Genomic DNA, 19,942 nt, shown 5'->3' on the forward strand with positions numbered 1-19,942 from the left:
GAAACTCCACTGTGATGAAATTTCCTTGCTGTACTGATTGCTGATTATCAGTTTTAAGAACAGAGCCAAGTTCTATAAAGGCTTTTATTTCCTTCTCTTCCTTCTACCTTCTACTTTCATCCTTTTTTTTTCTCTTTTAACAGTCTTTTTAACTTTAGGGTTTGGGAGGGGTGGTGGTTGTATGTTCTTTGTTTATTTGGGTATTGGGGTTTTTTGTTGGTTTTTTTTTTTTTTACTGTGATAGAACCATCGCATGAATTCACTTCTTAGCATGAAGAATTCTTTCTGCCCTGTGGTGAGTGAAAGAACAAACCTTTTTGGCCTTCAACCGAGGCAAAATATCACAGCCCTTCTAGATTATACTGATGTAACTCCACAAAGTACCTGGACGATTGTATTGGAAATCTTGCTCAATCCTTTTTTAATTTAAGCTGGTGCTCTTTGAGTAAAATTGCATTCTCCCACATTGCCTGCAACGCTAATGCAGACCTGCAGAATATTGTATTTTTGATTCTTTAAGGTGTCTTGCATTCCAGTCACAGTGTCAGAACGTTGTATGTGAGTATTTGCTGCTACGGAACCCTCAATGGATTCTTGGATTTTTCCTTATGTAACTCTAAGATTTTGGTCGTAAACTGGTTAACATATAAAATAAGTAGAGACATGTCTAGTGATATGAAACTGAGTGTGATCTGTTCGTTTCAGTAAAACCCCTGCTCAGAGCTGCTCTATGATCAAGGAACTCTATTTTCAGGCATGAAATGCCACACGCTGCAGGATGCGAATTTCTTCTCAGATAAAATCCAAAGTCTGCTTATTAACACCGGCGCTGGCGTATCTGCGAGTCAGTACGGAGTACACCAGGCGCGGTTCGTTTTGCTCTGTTTAGCAGCAGCTTCCCCCAGCAGCCAAATTTCACCAGCTGCTCCCGTTCCTGACTCCGCTGCTCCCAGCGCAGACCACGCACGGGCGGGGGCGCTGAAATCCTTCGAAGAGCTATTTTTAAACTGAATCGGGATTTAGGAAATCTGGGTCTCGGGGAAAAAAAATAAACCCGTAAGTAGGGCTCGTTCCTCTCCAGAGAGCCCTAGTGACGCACACCGCAGGCCCTCAGCACGGCAGTCCCTCCCCGCGGGGAGGGTGCTGCAGCCTCCATCCCGCGTGGAGCCCGAGCCCCCGCTCCCACGGGGCCGTGCCCCAGCTGGACCGCGGCCGAGGGGCTGCCCCCGGGCCGGAGCGGCGTTTGCCCGGCTGTCTCGCCGCGCTGGCAGCGCCAGAGGGCGCCGGGGCCGCCCGGGAGCAGCCGCGGCCGCGGGGATGCTGTGCCGCAGCGGCACCCTCCTCTGCTAACCCGCCCGAGTTCAGACTGTGCGGGTTTGAGGCGATCTGTTCCGCCGCTGACTCGGCGGGTGTCAGGAGTGCAGAGCCGGCACCGGCTAAGCGGCCCCTCGATGTGAGACACCCGGGGTTTGAGCCCGGGGAGTGAAGAGTTTGTCCTTCGCTCTGAGTGCTAAAGGTGCCCTTGAAAAGTGTCCTGTGCTCTCCCACAACCGAGGGTTGACTTATTTAAGAAAAAATACTGGTGGTGAAAGAGCCGGTGAAATCGCCAAAGAAAAGGGTACCCATCCCCTCTCTCACAGCGGGACTGGAGACATCTGGAAGGACTCCGGCTTGGGCGGAGACGCTGCACAGTGCACTCGCATGCACCCCCGTCTCCTCCTCACCGCTGTGACCTAATGCGACAGGCTTCTGTCTGCATGAAGGAGCAGGGGGGTAGTCCGAGGGTCGTTTGTGAAGAACTAGGGCACGCTGTTTGTACACAGCACCTACGATAGTCTGTGCCTGCTGCAAGTATCATTATTGGCTCCACTTTAGCTGTCAGGGTGAATAGACATCAACAGGACGTGCTGAACGTTGCTGTTGCTGCTCCATCCCCGATGTGAATCAGCGTGTCTGTCAGAGGAGCGTACAGCAGAGCCAGGTGGGATCTCACGGGCTGTGCCTGCATTAGCTGAGCAGCGCTGCTCAGCGGGAGCGGCTCTGAAAGGGAAGCAGCAGGTGCAGAGAAGCCGGTGACCACATGCACTGCATGCTGGAGAGGTTTAAATCAGTCTTACTCCTGTGGACTGGATGCGGATTAGCAGGTGAAATACACGTTGTTCTCCTATGGTGTATCTTCTGGCCCAGCTTCATCCGATAGAAATTATTCATCTCACACCTGTGATGTGATGTGATGAAAAGCCTCACAGGGAAGGTGAGGAGTGTAGGGAGTCTCTTCAAAAGCACCACCTGATTTAGAGACACTTGTTGCCCTACAGACATGGGATGACTTGCAGCAGCTGCCGGAGTTGCATGTGGTAGAGCAGGTGCTTCTCCCAGTTTCCTGACAGCAGTGAGCTTGTGGGAGAGCCTTTTCTGGTGCTGATGGTCGTTACTTTGAGAGATCTCACAGCATAGTGTCGACACCCCCAAAGGCACATGTAGTCTAATCTTGAGATGTAGCAGGCTTGTGCCTTCCTGGGCAATAATTGCAAAATGATGAAGTTTTCCCACAGGAAACAGGAAAAATTACTCCCTAGCTCTTGTGATCTTGTGCCTTATTCCTTATGTGATAACAGCACAGGGTCAAGGGTAAATCAGTAATGGCATGACTGTTTGTATCTGTGTCGTGTGTGGCATCTCTAATGAGCAATTGATTATATCTACACATGCTATTTAGCAAACACCATGGGACATGCTCTGGCAGAGTAGCTCCTGTTCTTCTTTTATAAAATCCTAGGATGAGATTATTGCTTTCCTGTTTGGGTTATATCATATCAGATTTGATTTGTTTATTTGTTTATTTTTGCAGATGAATTGTCTGTCTATATGTAAGATGCCGTGCTTGCTTCTTAGGGAACAGGGCATGCTATTTAAGAGCCCTGGGTAGATGACCCGATAATTTAATGTTTTGCATAGCTGCAGCGTCCTCTTTACTTACAGTTCAGCGAGTCTGCTCAAGAGCTTAGCTCTAAAGTAAAGCTTCATGCTCTGTCAGCCAAAGACATACCTAAAGAAATATAGAACAATGATGCAGTCCAAGTACATGACTTCCAAAACAGATAAACAATCAAACCCAAATCAAAGAGGTGTACCTGTTAAACTTCTAACCATGGAACTGGCAGTAGCTTTTATGTTAATGGGCACTTCTTGGGATACCCTTCTTGTTTTTCTGCTGCTCTGCAACCCAAACCCAGCCAGAAACAGTAAACTGGCATTCAAGTCAGCACTGACTTGTCACATTGCCTTTTGTCCCCAGGCACCTGCCACGCATCCCTGTGGTCAGCTGACACAGCTTTGCCTCACACAGAGGCCTGGCAAAAGCTGGCAGGTTGACAAGGCTTTGATTTGCACCTCTTTGCTATTTTTGTTTGCCACCATTTGTTTCTCACCATTTAACATGCCACATTATGTAGAGCAGGACAACAGTTACCACAGCACTTGTATCATGAAAACAGTTTTATTATCTTTTTCAAAAAATACATTTATTAGAAAATCATTTGTCCTCACTCTGCTTTTACCCTCTTGAGGGAGGGAAGAAGATAAACTAAGACTTCAGCAAAAATTAATCTCTTCTGAATGGCAGAGGTGCTGTGAGATTTTTTTTTTTGCCACAAAACAGCAGCTCCTGCAAAATCTTTCACAAAAATGTACAGAAAAGGACAAATTATTGTAAAAATATATATACATAATCCATCAATATTCATGGATTATGATTAATAAGTGGTCTTATTAATCTTGATAAAATATTGAGAGAAGATTTTTTTGCTGTATTCATTCAAATAAGGCAAATTCATTATTTTTGTTGTTATTGTTATTGTTACTGTTACTGTTATTGTTATATTCCACTTGTCCAGATTTTGCCCTCAAATCAGAAGTACTTGAGTGTTTTGCAATGTGCCAACACTGCGCTATTGTAGAGTTTTCTATGTTGTTTTGGTTTTTGCAGACAGACAGGTGCTGTCTCCTGCTACCCTCCATGCTGACTGGAGAGGGACTGATCAGGACACATATAGACAGTACTGTGCTGCCACAGGGGCAAACACAGATATGCATGAACCCAGCATACACACACAAAAAGCAGAATGACTTGCTTAAAATCACCTTCTGTAGGGCTGTGTCAGTGGGAACTGGACTAATGTACCATTGATGAGAGACTGCAGCACTGGGAGCATCAAAGTGGAAAAGATTTGCACGACTCCTGCTGTGGTAGGCAACTGCACAAGCCCTTTCATAAATTGTTCAAACCAATGTTAGAATTAGTTAGGATTTGTCCTTGCCTTTAATGGAAGGTAGGAAAAAGTCAAGATGAGAAAGAAAGTCTCAACATGGCAGAAAAGAGAAAACCAGGTAATGATTAGGGGGGAATAAATAAACTCCTTTTATGCACTATGGTACCTGTTTAAATGCCTCTGTCTTCTCAGTCCATGTTCTGTGTGTTGCTCTTGACAGTTAATCAAAACCAAGCAACAAATGTGTTAATCTTTAATGTTTATTTAGCCATACAGACCAGGAGGTGGTGACCCACAGGGTAGCATTACTGCAATGTTTTTTCTTAACATTACATGTTCAAGTATTTTATGTTACCTTCCTGTTATTTTCACAAAAAACAACCTCTCCTCCATCTGTTTAGGAAAAGAAAAATCTAAATGAGCTGCAAAACTATGTCCCTGCTTCCAAACAAGTAGTGAAACCTTAGTGTGAATAAACATGCCGTCACAATCAAAGCCGCATTTGTGATCTAACTGGATAATAATTCACTTGTAATATCATCAGCTCAGAATGAACATCACCATAAGTATTGTTGGTGCAGGTGTAACTTAATGAATTCAGGCTCATTTTATCTGGCACTTAGTTGCTTGTATTGGTGTTGGGAGCATTAGGTCCCTCAATTTTTCATAACAAGCAACACCATTAAACTGTCACAGAGCAACATAAATCAGAGCTTTTCCTTAGACCCCATAAAACAACTAACAAAAATGTTATGGTTTCCAGATTCATTGTGTGCTTTTATACATCCAGCAAACAGAACTGACTATAACCCTTTTCCTCTGGCTATTATTTTTGCTATTGTTTCAATGAAGTATGAAAATCTATGTGAAAATATAAGATAAATAGGGTAGCCTGAAGAACTCACTATCAAAGGCATAGAAATGATAGCAGGTTCCTGAACATAGCACAGGATCTCTGCTTGTATTCTCTGCTTCACTGGACACATATTTTAGTCAAGTTAAATACACAAGCAATGAGGTCAGAGGAAAGTGTGTGATTGCAGTGTCGTGTCACGAGCTCGTTTAGAACATCTTGGGTTGCATGATTGCATGTAATTGATAATCATGTGCGGACATGCCTAAAATGCTCACATCTTGATTTAACCTATTGACACAGGGCTGTATAAAGTCACTGAAGAATGAAAACCAAGAACTGAAATACTAGGAAAAAGAATCCATTGAATTGAAGTTGATATTATTGTTCATTGTTCATTATCAGAGGATGGATTATTTTCATTATTCATTTAATTGGAGTCACAATACATTTTGTAATAAAAATGTATGTAAAAATATTTCAGAATTTGTATCTTGCAGTTGAATTTTCCATCTTACATTTACTAAAGAGCCACCTAATCCCAATTTGACACCCTTCAACAGCAAAATATTATGTTATCCAGCTCTATTTGCCTTCACCATTATGGGAGTAAACTTTGCCTGACCTGCCACAGAATATTGAGAGAAATCCATCTGTTTCAAAAGTGACAAAATTACACACTGGTTTTCATGCTTCACACACAAATATGTTGTTCCAGACCTCTATAGAAATTTCTAAGATGCTCATCTGCAAAATTGGGATAAATTCAGCCATGGTTCCGTAGGTGCAACCAATTGCAATAATGTTTCTTGCCCACAGTTACACCAATACATATATATATGTATACACCAATACACCAATACACCAATACAGTGTTGGCCCAATACATCTGAAAAATAATTACCTTCATATCAGGTATTTGTTATCTTTGCCAGTCAGCTATAAGACCTGAAGAATATGATGAATGCTTCAAGCCAGTTTTAATCAAATAGCTTCCAGGAAATGCCTGAAACAGAGATCTTCACTGATTTTATAAACACTTTTTAATAAATGTATGAATAAACTGCATATTTGAATTATCACCAACACAACTGTTTCCCCCAGGAAATCACAGTTAAAAATTGAAGTGAATGTTCCTTTAGAAAGTGCTCTTTGTTTATAGAAATAGCCTTAGCAGTTAATGGTTGGCAAGGCTTCAAACTTGGAATTACATTACATTGGTAATTTTAACTTTGTCATCTTAAATAGATCCAGTTTGGATGTATGAATACAAGCAAAATAGGACAGCCCTCAAAGAACTGCCTTTAAGCAGGCTTTATTCTATCCCATGAAGCTTTGTAATTCCTTCTGTTATTATTAATAGCTGTTAAGTGCTGACAGCATGCTTGGCACTGAATGAAACGCAGGAGCAGACATGGTTCTTGTTAAGGGTGGCCCTCGGGAGGTCATTTACTGTGTGTAACAACAACAACAACTTTATTGGAGTAGTAATCCACTAACACAGCTGCAGCCTGGGTATCAGGAGGTGTCGCTGTTTAGACGAAATAGTGGTGTGCACACGCATGCAGATATGACTCCTCTTCCACGTTAATTTTTTCACATCTAACTAGGCTATCAGCTGAGCAGATAAGACTGTCAGAGGTAGCCAAATAAAAGCTATGGCCCCGAATTCCATTTTTGTGGGGTTTTCTCCCTCAGTGGAGGTGCGCAAATTACAGGGACAGGCCAAGCACTTAGGAGTATGACAGGTTCTGGATGCCCTGGGATGGAAGGGCAATCCTCTGCTGCTAGAGGTTATGACATGTTCAGCCACAGGATTAAAGGAAATGGCAGAAGAGGACAGGCAAGAATTTCAGTCAGAGGGACCTTGAAGGTGTCTTACATGGATGACTTCCTTTTGAGCCAGGAACTGTTGAAAAACAGTGTTGAGGGAATGGTGTGGAAGACAGCTGCAGACCCTGAACCCTAGACAGCAGGCTCCTGAATCCCTGAATTCTCTTAGAGGGAGCTGAAGCACCCCAGCAGAAACCACAATTTCTGCTATTCTGCTGCAGTTAAAGGCATGCCAAGCAGATACCATCTGTCTACAGTCACAGAGAAAATGCCCAATTCCTGACCTTCAAGGTCCTATCAGATGCCATTGGCCAATTTTAGGTAAGCCAGGATAAGAGCTCTACTGCATCATCCCCTGTGAAGGGTAGAAGAGAGGGCAGAAAGGCAGTAACACCAAACCTCACCACGTTCACCCTCCAAGGTATATGTGAGCTAGGATCTCTGCAAGGGACCTGGTCAGGTGCCTGTGCAGTGCCCAAAGCAGAGGAAAAGGTGACTGACTCCTGCCCAAGGATGACCAACTCCCCAGCAATGTTGTTGCTGACTCACCCACTCAGTGAGAGTAGTGCTCACATCCACCCGTGGGTCTGACCTGACACATAAATGCCACAAAGGCAGGGTTGGCCGTGCTCTGCTGTCTTCTCCTTTGGATCTGCATTAATACTTCATCCCAGTGTCTAGGTAGTACTCCTGATATTGCAGCTGGACTCATGTTTGTGTCTTCTTCCCCATGGCTCTGCTCTGCTGCTCCAGCCATGGCCACAAAAGACCTTACATCAAGCAAAGTGTGCTGGGGCTTCTGACCTGTAAGCATGAGGGATAAAGCTCTACGTAAATAGGAGCTGCACCATGAAGAAGGTAAGTTACCCCTGGGTGTACAAATGCTAGTCAGTGACAATGGCAGCAGAAAGTAGGTCCAAACAGGTAAAATATTTCTCTAAAAACTGCTTCTCTTAGTTTTATTTTAACTGCCAGGCTGTCTTGTTTCCTGCTGCACAACTCCTTCCCTCCCCCTTCAACATCACTCACTCTTGAACAAATACTAACAAGCCTCCTCCCCTCCTTGCTATATGCCTACTAATGCTAATTTTGGATGCATCTACTTTTTGAGTAGCTCTGCTAAAAGCAGCCAAACTGTGAGAAGTGCTCAATAACACTCTAAAAAAATGTATGTTTAAGGTGTTATAGCTGGGTACTCAAAAAAGTTAATTTAAAGTCATTAGTCACTAGTGGCCATTTGGACCACACAATATATTAATCAAATGACTACTTTAAACCTCCTAGGGAGTAGCTTTGCTTTCCATACTCTTATATGCAGTGTTCTCAATGTTGTCAAATTCTGCTTTTCTGTTAACCTACTGATTCTGTTGTATTAACACTGGAATTTGCAAAGGCAGTTCTCTGTAGCATTTAGAGGAGTTAAACCCATTTGATCACGATGTACTTTTTAAAAGAGCATTCAAGGGGGTGGCACAGTGGTAATGTCTGCAGGAACTGCATGGCAACTGTGCAGAATGATCTGGTTTCTGTATCATTCCTCTGCTGGGAACATGCTCTCAAACCTTACACAAGAGCAAAGTCGTGACTATGAGGTAGACATTTTCCAATGCATCAGAGGGAGCTGAGATCAGAGATATCCTGTTCAGATTGCTGGGCTCTGTGACTGCATTACAAGATGCAGAAGTTCCAGCAAAGCTAGTACTAGCTGCCTAAGGTCCTGGAAATCATATAGAGGGAGTAGCATGGAGGGCTGAACACACTGTTTGAAAAGCTGAGTAAATATTCAAACAGTTCACCCATGATGCTACAGCTGGACTATGAAGAGTGTCACAGACTTTTTTGGCTGGGCTGCATCATGTTGCAGTGGCTATGAAACAAACCTCTTCCTGGCTTTTTGCACCAATGTGGTGGTGATACAATCTTAGTCTAGGAAAAGATCGAGGACACAAGACACAAAATGCTGGTCTATCCGAAAGTGTCTCATTTTCCAGAAGACTTTGACTGCAACAGCAGAAATCATATATCTGTTACAAGATAGTGAATAGGAAGCACTTCACTGAAGGGACAGTTTTCCACATTAAAGTCAGTATTTGCATGTCCCTGTTTTCTCCTTTACTTTCAAATAAAAACTTTAACTAAAATCTTGTGGATACAGAAGATGTCTTCCCCACCCTCACTGGTTACTACTGTTTCCTGTGTTTCACACATTATTGTTCTTTAAGCCCAAGGTCATTGCCTCCCTCAACACATCCACTTGACATGTCACCTCTCATTGCTCCTTGATTCCTTCTGAACTTCAACACAGAGCATGGTTGGTTCAATTATTTTTTAAACATTAACTAGTTCACCATCACTCAAGAAAGTGCAACTTTATGTATCTACCACAATAGTAGTCTCTTTATTTTCCTGTTGTGTTAGTAAATCAACCAGCATTTCACTTTTCCGATGCCATTGCAGACAAGATAGTCATAAAGGCATTTTCAAGCAGGCTTTGAGAAGAATTAAACATAGAGTTGCAAAGCGTCCTAAGTAAGGCACAAAATAGGCCTGGCAATCTTCATAGTACTTAATATATCATCTTCTTCCTATCTCTTAAACCCAATAATCTGCAAACCACCACTCTACTGGAGCATTATATCTGCTATAACTTATGTCAACTTGGAACACACACTCTCCTATTTCTTAAACAATGTTTGGCAGTCAACCAAGTGTGGAAACTAGACTGTTTTACATTAGCCAGAAGTACATTTAAATCGTTCTTACTAAATGATTTACTGTGGATTACAAATTCTTATACGGCATTTTAAGGTAATGATTAGGCAAAGTAATATATCACTAAAATGATTGAGTACATATGTATTTTGCTTCCATGATTCTAAATTTCTCTTTGGTTTGGAAGACTTCTCTGCACTTCTTTTTAGCCGTTGAAGGGGAGTAAAAAAGGAGAAAATAGTAGAAGGCTCGAACATTTCTGCCTGTCTTCTTAAACTATTGATTAAGTCAAGAGGATTTTTGTCCGTGCAGAAGGGTCAGGTCATGAGGAAACACTGGTAAGTTGATTAGTGCTCTTCAGACAGATATTGGCAGGTGTCAGTATTGCACAACATTTCCTTGCCCTACTGCATCCCAGCGAGAGGAGGAAAAGTTGGACAGAAAGGATTAAGACTTTATACCAAATAAAATAGTGAATGAACCACTTGTAAAGACAAGATGTGGCAGAATATATAAGGTATCCCAGAGGAAAACAGAACAGGAGAAAACAAAAGAAAACAAAGCCACCAACAAAAAAACAAACAACCAAAAAACACCCCCACCCCGTACTCATTCTCCATGCACAGCCATTTCTGTGGAGTCCTAAAAATTGTAAGTGTCCTAGGACAGTGAAAAAAAAGGGATTTGCTGACTCTGTCTAGCAAGTGGACTTTGAAACCCAAATGAAAGAAAGGTACAACTAATAAAAAAGAAAGGTACAACACTAATAAAACATGGGCTGTTACACCAGATGCTCACAGGTGACTGGAATTCTTAAAAAGAAACTGTGACATACAATAAATTATTTGTTTAATTTATTGCTGGGGGCCAGGATCCTGCAAGTGCTGAAAGCTAACAAGCAACTTTGCATTTACAACATACATGAAATGAGGAAGACAATTCTCTCTGCTTCAGAGGTAATAAAAATAAAGGAAACCATTGACCAGTGCAAAGTTACTTGTGTATAACTGTGTGCAAATCAGGACTTGTGGCTCTCACCCTCTAGTCTGTTGCATGCAAACAGCTGCCCAGTTGGTTTCACTAGGGTTGTGTGTGGCTGCAGTGATTCATTCATATGAGACTTGTTCTTGGCATAGCAAAACCAGGCCAAATATGCATTGCATACTCATTTTGACATCAATCACATCTTTCATCTGCAGTTTCAGATTGCTGACAAATAGCAGACAGGATTACTGCAATATTTATTTAATTTATTAATGCCCATAGGCCTTGAAAGCATATAAAGAATAAAAAAAGAACAAGTGCCAGATATGAAGGAGTGATCTGATATTAATTATTGACTTCTCCTTGGATTTCCCTAACCACTACTCAGGTTTCCAACATATTAGGTAACAGATCAGACTCTGTGCAATCCTCAGAGAGATCTACCACAGGTCACTCCACAAGGGCAATTTCTGCCATCATGATTCTTCACTAAATGTTTTTAAAGAAAGGCACTCTCCCTCCTTGCACCAAACCCAAAGATGTTAGGTCTTCTTCCTCAACAAATGCCAACAGTCAAGAGATGACATGAGGAGAGAAGCTGGGACAAGATTTCAGATCATCAAACAAGGCCAATGGTATGTGTTCGCCCTGGGAAAAAACTGAGAACCACTGCTGATCATAAATCACAGGCACAAAGCTTTTTGGTGGAGGAGTAGATTGAAATGTATGATACTCAGGACAAGTGTCCAAAGAGAGGGTTAAAGAGAAATCTAATCCTGAAGTGAACAATGCAGGGATAACTATAGCAACATGAGCCTACTTGGGGAAAAGAAAAATCACAGATTTTCACCCCATAAGATCCTGACACTGCAACACAATAAGGAATGAAAACTGACAGAAACTAGGGGCAACGCCAGTCTGTCTGGACTGAAATCCAAAATTCAGACTAAAGTGTCCAGATTTCCTCTACAGTACATGTACACCTAATAAGAGGCATGAGAAGATGGCCCAAGCAGTTACAAGATGGGAGCACAGAATGAGCTCATAAAAAATGCTAGGGACAGGGGAGCACCTGAAATCCTATGTGACTTTCCACTGTTTAAGGACCTGATGAATGTATCTGTAGAAAACTGTCTTCACCTGCATCAGCAATATGGCAAATTTTGTCTGTACACAGAATATGAGGTTATCTCAGGTGAAGAAAATGTTACTATTAGCTATTTAGGAAAAAAAAAATGATTAGAGCATTTTCTCTGGAAATAGGAAGAATTACTTAATTTCCTTAGCACAGTTACCGGTGGCTCAAACTTGCATGTGTCTTATCCATAAAAGCAGAGATGGAGTAAACAGTGTAGGTTAACACAGTGAGAAAGCACTGCTAAACATAGTAAACTCATAAACAGCATTACTTGGAAGGCATTGGAGTTTTGGGGCTTTCAGTCCTCTTCTGAGGCATTAAAACCAAAACCATTAAATTAGAAGTATTAGCAGAACAGGAAGCAGATACCAGAAACATAACTGAATGCCTGAAAATAAAGGATCCAGAGCTGTACTCCTTTTGCACTGGCAGTGCAGCTCAGCTTAAGAAGGGTGATGGCTTAGATATTCTCAAGTCAAACAGGAAACAGATTTCATTTAAAATTTTTCAGCCTCTGAGACCCAAAAGGACATTGAACTCAGGTGCCTCACTTCTGTCACACTCTTACATGTATAATGGGCTCCATCATTCAGTCCTGTTTTTCAAGCTGGCATCTAGCAACATACTTCACCCAAAATAAACCCAAGTCAGATCTTCCTGGTGAATCCTAGATGAGCTTAGAATTCCCCTGTTCACATAGGTCACATAGGAAAGTGCTAGTTAGGGAAAAAACTGGCAAGAATTTAGAATAATATTTCAGTGTGAAACTGAAGTCTCAGGATTCATATTGCACCCATCAGCCCTCGGGGAGGGAAAGGGGAAAGAGAAAGACTGGGCAGTAACCTTTAGCAAAATTATACAATGGTAACCTTAAAGATGGCAAGTCCTCCTACATGTCCAGTGAAGCCTGGTGTTGACTAGGACACTCGGGTTTCTCAATTTTCAACAAACTTATGTCAGAGTGATGGTGTTAGAGTAAAATGATTTGTAGTAGGTATGTAAATATCTAGAGATGTTACACAGCAGCCTAGTTGGAATTTTGTGGGACCCAGTGGGTATTCAGTTCTTTCTCAGCCCTCTCTAAAAGCTATTATATCCTACCCCAAGAGATGGTATAAGCTATCCAACGTTACACAAAAGGACAGTGATGGCAAGAAAACTCTAAGCTTTAGTTTGTGTTGCTTCTTCTTTCAAAAAGGTGAAGTCTAGTACATAAGAGTTTTGTATGCACTATTTCTGAGGTAGAAGAAAAGCAATCTTCGCTAAACAGTCTCTTTATGAAGACCCAAGATATAATCCTCACGGAATTTGTTTTTTTCTTCCAGCTAAAGCAGCAGGATTGAGCCTTAAAGTATCTTTGTTAAACTAGTTAATAGATTATTGTCCAAAATAAACATATTTCAGTAAGTGCAAGACTGTTTTTTCCTCCCCCTTTCTGTCTTTTGTTCAACTTCAACTCAGCTATTTATGATTCATTTCATGAGCCACTAGGTTTTCTCTGAAGGCACTAAAAAGGGCTAGAGCTATCAAACAGTTTTAGTGACTAGTGCCAACAAGGAACTGTTTTCCTCCACGCTATAAAACAGGCACTGTCAATAGACTACAACCGGCAATAAACTATTAAAAAAGGAATTTATGATGCCTACTTATTATCCTTCTGAAATAATGTTGTTACAAGGCTGCCCTTTCCAGTCCTCCACACAGATCACATGGCAAGTGCCTAACAAAGGGAAAGACCCAGATCTTGCAGACTGTCTGCAAAGAGCCCAGGAATTGCCCCATGTTCTGTGGGCACACACACCACACCAGGGTTTCAAAGCAGCAGACAAATTGCCGCACATTGGACTTGGGCTTGTTACACACAAGCATTTTATTTAAGGTGGGACATAAATTAACTTATATATAGAACATGTTGAATGGTTTTAATAGCTTAATATCATATTATGAAGGAATGTCTATTATTGTTTAGTGAGAAACTGGTAAACCACAAGGATAAAATAAGAAATGGCAAAACCTCAAATGCAATCAGATCTGCCTCTTATTTTAGATTTCTAAAAACCTCCCAATTCTAGCTCTTTTCCCTTCCTCTTCAACCCTGTAACAGCCTTTCTTCATTGCTGAAGTGTCTGGCTCTGTTAACATTTGACTACCACACTGATCTGTAATTGTGATCTATAATTGCGATACAAAACTTGCATTAATAGAGATATCCTATCTTACTCCAATTAATGAATGGTGCCTTCAATAAATATTTTTGAGATAAGGAAATTATGCAGTTCAAACTTCCGTGTCATTTGGATTGAGACCTCCTGGTCTGGACCTTCATCTTTTGTGTCCCTTGAATCCTCAGTATGTCAGACTGAAGACACACAGACTGTGGTCAAGGCTGAATGCACAGCCTTAAGACGATGTCTTCTAATAACAAGCAGCTCTCAGGAATGACAGAGAGGGTCCTAAAGGTGTGTAGAAAGAAGAGGGGTGTGGTTTGAAGAGTGTAAGTGAAAAGGAACTTTTTTTTCTGGAGAGGGAACAGCTAGGCTGGGCTGAGAAAAAGTGAAAACCGAGGAGAAACGGAATGGAAGGGCACTGTTACTGACATTTGGATTAAAAAACAAACCAACCAAGCAAAAAAAAAATCCCAACTACAAGAACACAGTTGCAGTGTTAAGATTTCTCAATATCCTGATCACTTGCAGTGGAATTATCAGAGTGGGGGGCTCTCCTCTTGCCCGTGCTGCTAAAAAGTGTTGCCTTATATTCTGTTTCTGAGCAGTGCATTTGGAGGAGAGACGTTCTTTAATAGCAGATATTACTCGGAGAACACAACACTTATTCTCAGCAAGGGACCATTCTGGAGTTTTTAAATCAAGCTTTTTTAATTTTATGAACTCCAAACAGAGAGTACACCACAGAAAATCATGAAATAGCATGTATAGATACCTCAGATGAAAATTAACCATTTTACTAAGAAAAAGTTTTACAAACAGTGTCTGTATGGTAAAAGCACTGCAGCCGAGTTAAACTGCTGTTGAGACTATAACTCTGTGTCTGCAATGTGTTCCATTATTATTTCTCAGTGAAGGAGACAGTCCTGCCTTGTCATTGTCTCTCACTGGCTTCTTGACTTCACAACTCAGCTGTGACTGCATCTGTAGAACAAGAGGAGCAACTGAGTCCATGAGAAGCCATAAATCCCACAAAACCACTGAAGTTGCTCACTTCAGTCTCCAAATGCCTATTTACATATACTACTCCTACTCCTCCTCCTCCTCCTACTACTGATAATAATTCTTCACATTTTATTTCCACAGCACTCTCTGCCCCTTGTGAGACTCCCACGGTCCTCAAGCACCCAACAAGAGGGCCAGGGCATGGAGGGGAAGCACATCCTGCAGCCAGCCGCACAGCATATTCTCCCCTTCCCTGGGACCGCCTGCAGAGAAATACGGTCATTAATCATTATTTGGCTCTTTTTATCAGCATATGAGCATATGAATGGTCTGAGGTGAAACCATCACCTTTCATTTAGCCCGGAGAGGACTGCAGGAAAAAAATTAAATCTTTAAAATGCTGGTATTGGCAGCATTTTTCAAGAAAAAGGCTTTGGAGGAAAGTAAAAAAGAAAAGTGTTTAAGTGTGCAGGAATAGAGAGAAACATTTAATTAAAAGCATGAAAGAGGACTAAAAACTTCATTCATTCCCGCTTTTTGGTAACATATGCCTATCCTATAATTGCCTGTAAATAGCCACTGCAAAAGCAACTCAAATTAGTGGGTTTCTGGATGAGGAATGGAAACTCTGACGAGTTCAACTGTCGAAATCTTACAAGAACTAGTGCTGTACCAAGGGGCTGGGGGGGTGGGGAGGGGTGGTGGAAGGGGGGCAATGGGTAAGGGAAATGAAAGAGAAAAAAAAGCGCAAAATAAAAAAAAGCTAAACCTATAGAAACTCTGGCTTGCAGGGATATTTTTCTAATTATCACCTTGGCAAGATACAGCTCCTTACTTCCAAAGCCAAGTTCTCCCTCACCAGCACGGGTTTTGCACTCTCACAAATGTCCTCCACTTCCGTCCCTTCCTCTCTCCCTCTCTCCCTCCCTATTTTCCTCCCTCCCTCCCTTTCGCCCTTCCTTCGTCTCCCGACCTTTCCACGAGTTTATACAAATCACCCACAAAAATGCCCCGGAGTGTCACTTCGCGGTGCTCGGAGCCGGCAGGCGAGTGGGGCTGTACCAGAGCTACCGGCTCCAGCCGCTTGGCCGCGGCCCCTCCGTGGCACAGACAGCAAAAGCCGCTCTTTCTGGGCCACCCCATGTCCTCCACATAGGCTCCAAACACCTTTTTTTCCCTTTTGATAGGTAACCCTCTGCCAGGCTCTTCGGTGAGACGCCGCACATTTTAGGACAGAGCCACGGAGCGGTACGCGGGGAGAAAGGAGAGGGTCGGAGGAGGACAAAAAGCAGGGGTGTGCCCATTGGGACCCCTGCGGATCCCCTCACAAGCCCCCTGACCCCAGAGCGGACACAGCTGAAGCCCCGCGAGGTCCCCTCCAGCATCCGCCGCCGCAGAGTCCGTGTAGCGGCGGAGAGCGCCAGGCTGAGGGTCCCTTTCCCGGGAGCCGCCGGCTCCGGTGTCCCCGAGAGGTTGGCGGGGCCGCCGGTAACGGCGCGTTGAGGATGCGAGCGGCTCCGCGGGGGGAGCGACAGCAAAGGGAGCTCCGTGCGCCCCTCAGGAGGGTGGGGGGCTGCGAAGGGGCTGTGAAGGGGTGGCGTTCTGATTTCTCAGCCGTTTTGTTAATAATAACGCTTTAACGCTTTGGTTACAGCACACTCGCCCTTCGCGTTATCTTGCGTCGGGCTGATTTTATGAGGGGACTGAACAGCGAGACGGGGATATACACCGAATAGTTCTTATTGTCCACTCTGATGTATTAAACCACGCCAGGTTTCGTGGCTATTTGCTCGTTTCAGGCACAAATATTGGGATGTCAAGCTGTAAAATTTCCATCCCTTTCCCCGACCTACGTTCATTCACTGGGACAACGGCGGACGCTTGGGAAAATATTTGCTCCTGAAAATTCATCGCCCGCACTTCCCTCTCGACCTCCGCCGGACGCGTGTGAGCACCCGAGAGCGGGGAGCGGGGCACCGCCACCTCAACTCTCCGCCGCCCTCCGGCTCTGCTGCAGCAGCTCCCATCGGCTCCCCGCCGGCAGCTCCCCAGCCGGAGAGCCCCGTCCTCGGTGTGAGCTTGCCCCGCTTCCTGAAAGGCACCGCCGGGGCGCTTCTGCTGGGCGTGCGGCACGGGGCAGACCGGAGAGCAGCGGGGCAAGCAAACCTCCTCTGCAACTGCTGACCGCGAAAATTCGGTTTCGCATTTTCCGTTACCTGTTGACGGGGATCACGCATGTAGGGGAAGCTTTCGATACAATGCTGCTTTCGTTCACTGTAAATCCCACATGTTGCAGTCAAATTCTTACCAGCTGGGAGGGCCAGAGCAGTAAAACCGAGCAATTCTTTTTCATCATAAATCAAGTTTATGAACTGTAGTACAAGGTATATAACTCTGGAGGCTGAACTTTTTGGTGGTAAATGGCTGTTGAAATATTCGACTGCGACATTGTCAAATTCCCTTTTCCACCTAAAAATTGACATAAGCTAATTCTCACAATTATCGTCGTCCCTTGCTTAATTTGAAAGCAAACCACCTGGTATAAATCACATTAGACAAACCGAGGAAAACTTTAAAAAAGGTAAAAAGGAGTGTAGCATTTAGAATAAAAACCCCAGGCACAGATACAGCCTGCGATTCTGATCAGCGTATTTGTAATCATATATGTGCAGGAGACTGGACGCAACAGACTGGCACGCAGTGGTAGTCAAAGAATAAGTGACCTCTTAATAAAAGGAAATGTAAAAGTACCCATTCAAATTTCGTTGTAAAGGCCACTTTCCTCCCTCTCTATACTTGCAATATGCACAAGATCCGAAGTATGCCCGCACAAGGCAAATGCCATTCCAGCGTACGTCATATTTCCTCATTGTTTTTAATTTCTTACTGATTTATTCTAGAGCTTTTTAGGAACAGAGAAGCTGAAGGAACAAACCCTTGGTTTCCTCTCATTTGTAGTCAGATGCTGGTTTGCAGTGTACTGACAGGGCTGTTGTTCCTCCCCTAAATTTCATATTACCATCTGCACTGAAGTTGTTTCTTGTTTGGGGTTTGATCGTGCAGTAGGTAGGAAGGTTGATCAGAAGTATCTAGAGAAGGGTAGCTTTGTGCATTATTTGTTCTCAGTGTTTTCATACCTATGCTTATGATTTCTAGTCGTTTTCCAGAACTATGGCATTCAGCAAGACACCGATGACTGTTAACATAACAATCACAACCACGAATATTGCAGTGACTACCAATAAAACATACCGATCCAGCAGCAGAGAACACAGTAGTACTGCAATATAATAGAAGATTTGGCTTGACTTCTCCGACTCCCGGCAGTCAGAGTAGGGTCTCTATCAGGGCTCCTCAGCTCGTCAAAACTTGTCTAATCAAAGGAAGTGAAAGTGAGGAAGAAAAGAACTGGGATTTCACCCTGAAACTTCGGAGATGGGAGACGGGTTAGGGATCGAGTTTGCTCATGCCATGCCGGTAAGTTTGAAGTGAGCATTTGGGCTAGGAAATAACGCTGGCAAACTGTTAATTTTTCTCCATAGAAATGATCCAAAAAATTCTCGTGAGAAACAGCTATCAAGATTTTACCCTTAGGAAAAAGAAAAAAGAAACCGCACGCCACACACCCACACACTACCGCATATAAATAACAACCTGTTAAATGATGGGACTCTGGGACTCTTAAAGAGGCGTCTCGCACATTTAAAACAATTTAGAGATATTTTAAAAATAATGATTGTTTGGTTTAATAATTGTTCCATTTTCCCATCCACAGATATCTCCAGCCGCCTCAAAAAAGTGCAGAGACGTGCTCCATCTCTCCCCGAGGGACTGGGCTTGCATTTTGCGTTGTAATGTACTTATTTTAATGTTTCTCCAATCAAACTTCCACTCATTATTTTTGTGAAGATGAGGAAAGAGAGCAACAACAAAAGCAACCTCGAGGATGCTGTTGCTAGCATTACCCGGTTGTGATAAACCGTATTTCCCTCCAGAGTTTGCTATCCTGACTCTTGCGTGGGGTTGAGGTGTTGCAGGAGTGGACGGCGTAGGCGAAGGAAGGGCAGAGGCAGAGACAGCCTGCCCAACGTGGTGCTGCGCCTGCCTCGGCTTGGGGGAAATGGGAGCACGGATGTGGGCAATCTACATGCTTACTTGTTTTGGAGCTCGGAAATCAGACTGTAATTTTACGTATCTTTAACACTGACCTATCTATCTTTTTTTTTCTTTTCTTTTTTTTTTTTTTTTGGCTAAGTGTAGACAGTCTCCCTATGAAGTCAGATTTAGATTATCTCCTAAGAATGCAGAAAATCCAGGCTAAATGGAAAGGAAATCTTCTATCATTTGAAAGTTCGCCATAATACTGTAAAATAAGATTGGGAGTTCAAAACTCTCCTATCAAGTTATTTCTCGGTGTATTCTGAAGTCACCCAGGTTCCATGTGTTTGGGATTTTCAAGGAAGTGATAAAATTATACTGTTTTGTTTTCTTGTTTTCTTTTTCTTTTCTTTTTTTTTTTTTTTTTTTTTTTAGCGGAGGTGATCTCTTGCAGTGAATTTTGCTCTGCTGGAATTAGATATGTTACAGTTTTCCATGCCTCGCTTTTTTCCACATCACCCTTCAGACCAGTTTTGTACGATAATCCGTATTCTAGTTTAGCCTGCAATAGTACCACACCACCTAATCTACAGCAGTTCCAAAACTGTATCTTGATTTATGTTTGCAAGTGGCGCTGCCAGAGCAGTGGTGCTGCTGCTAAAGACCTCGTTTACTAAACGTGCTCTCGGTACCTCATTCTCCTTCTGGAGGATCACAGCTTCATTTTCATTTTCGCTTCACAGACGAGAGATCATAACTTTGCTTTACTTCCTCAATGGAAAGTAAAGCCTTTGCCTGTTCTTTTATTGTTCAGAGCCTTAATCTATCGTATGGACCATTAACACACAAATATAATCTCTTGTTTAGAAGTTTATCCGGTCCG

This window comes from Lichenostomus cassidix, chromosome Z (assembly GCF_008360975.1).
Source record: "Lichenostomus cassidix isolate B80296 chromosome Z, HeHo_3.0, whole genome shotgun sequence".
Classification (NCBI taxonomy): Eukaryota; Metazoa; Chordata; class Aves; order Passeriformes; family Meliphagidae; genus Lichenostomus; species Lichenostomus cassidix.